We start from the raw sequence: 2,138 nt of genomic DNA on the forward strand, positions 1-2,138 counted from the left end.
AAAAAATCCGCTAGGATCAAACCATTTCGGCGCAAACGCCGTTTCCAAAAAAGTCCGTGCTGCAGATGATCATGGCTAATTTCACTTTGTTCTGTGGTAAATGGGAATTTTAAAGGCTCACGAGATTCAGTAACATTCCCGTCACTGTTTCAGGTATTCCAAGTGGGGTGCTGTTAGAATGGCGGATTATGTCTGAGACGTTATCTATCTCACCAACAACACCTAATCATCTGGTGATGCAGCTGTTTAATCGTGTCGTGTTGTGCATAAGCCTTTATCAACAATTTGACGTTCATAGTCGTCCGGAGCTCGATGGTCTGATGGGAATATCCTTATGCTTTCTTGGAGAGTATTATTCAATGCACGCACTTTATATGCTGTCTAACTAATCAAAGAGACAAAGTATGTTTCTTAGCACCGACGAGAACTCTCTTTAGGGTTGCTTCTTTGGAAATTGGGGTTTAAAGTAGATCTCACAAAGATAAAAGGCATAGCAGATTGAGCAGTGCAGCTGTCTCAAAGAATTTAGGCATATAATTTGGCTTGGTTTGTGACTCGCAAATGTATAGTGCGCATCTGCCAACGTCATATACCCTCACATCAGTATCGGTGAGAAGGCTCGTCGAGCAGTATGTCGTATTCGAGGCCGGGTATCGTGTGTCTGAAACTTCATTCTGAGCTTGAGACCCTCGTCACGATGTACTACTACACGCTGAGTCAGTGCTACAGTTATGCAAGCCTTGGGAAATTACATAGCGGTGCTGGTGTGCAAGCGCGCGCCTCAATTAAACAACATCTGAGTCATTTAAATTGCTTGTTTCCAAAAAAACTTCAAGCAGCGCGGCATATGTTGTCTTTATTCCATACGCTGGTAGTTTCGGCTTGTTAACTGACGACGTCACCATTGTGACATGCGACAGTTCTTCGTTGGGACGAGACAAAAGCACATTCATCACCCCTCTTAGCTGATCAGACTTAGCTTTATCTTTAAAGTATACTCAGCAATGAAGGATAAAGCCGTTGCCATTGTACGTAAGACATGTGATGACGAAGTCGCTGTGCGCAATGAGGCATGATCTGTATAGCTGTACATATCGAAAACAGCGTGAGACCAAGCAAATGCACCTTAGACTTGATAATGGATTATTCCATATGTCGCAGGGCGACAATACACAGGAAATCGGCATTGCGCCTTGAGTATGGCAACCTCATATCAAAACTGTCGTTCTCCACTTCCTTGTAGCTCCGCTGTTAGTTGGACAGCGAGGAAAGTTACCGGTGCCGCTGCACCCGTTCTTAAAAAAACTCCTCGTCGTTTTGTCAGGGGCGAGCAACAGTAATAGTCCGTAGTGCGGGTACAGGAGGCCTCCTATTTGAGCGCGAAGTCGAGCTCGGTACCTATCCATTAAGATTTTCTGAGGAATCAAGAAGCTAGATCGGAAAGCTTCTCGCTAGTCAGCTTGTGTAGTGACCGGGGGCTCGACTACATAGACGCCCAACGATCGAGTGATCGCGTCTTTTGCTTCAGTAATGGGACCCGCCGAGCGGAACCGTATTCCACACGAGGGTCAAGGACCGAACGTGGATACGAGCGCATGAGAGCCGCCCTGTGGGCAGCCTCCAGCAGCTGCCATGTTCTTCGTCGAGGTGATTAATAACCATACCACTTCCCTTGGAAGTCGAGAGGTTCATTTGTATACGTGCACAGGAACGGCCGATGCCTATTGTAATTTAGTGAGTTACCAAAGTGATATCTAAAAATGTACAGCATTGGTAGCGCTTACATTTATCAAGCTCTCAAGCACCTCCGGTCCTAGCGCTTAGCCATACGCACAGAGCCTGCCGTTGTTGAATGTCCGACTATTTTTTAGCTCTCAGACCTTCGTAATTTTATTTTATCTGATGCAGCCGATTTTTTGCCACATTCCTGAATTGAATTTTCTATATTAGGCTAGGTGAATGACGGTGATGGTTTCCGCAAGGTTTGAGCAGGGCTCACGTCGCGCCGTTGGCGCACCTCGCTCTCCGTTTTTTTATCTTTGGGAAGGAGTATTCGACTCGTAGTCGACTTCCTCAAAATTCTTGACGAAGTAACCCATCGCCCGTGGCGGGTGCGGTGCGCGGTCGGGAGTAGACAT

The sequence above is a fragment of the Plasmopara halstedii genome (genome assembly GCF_900000015.1).
Source record: "Plasmopara halstedii genome assembly, contig: Scaffold_1878, whole genome shotgun sequence".
NCBI classification, from domain to species: domain Eukaryota; phylum Oomycota; class Peronosporomycetes; order Peronosporales; family Peronosporaceae; genus Plasmopara; species Plasmopara halstedii.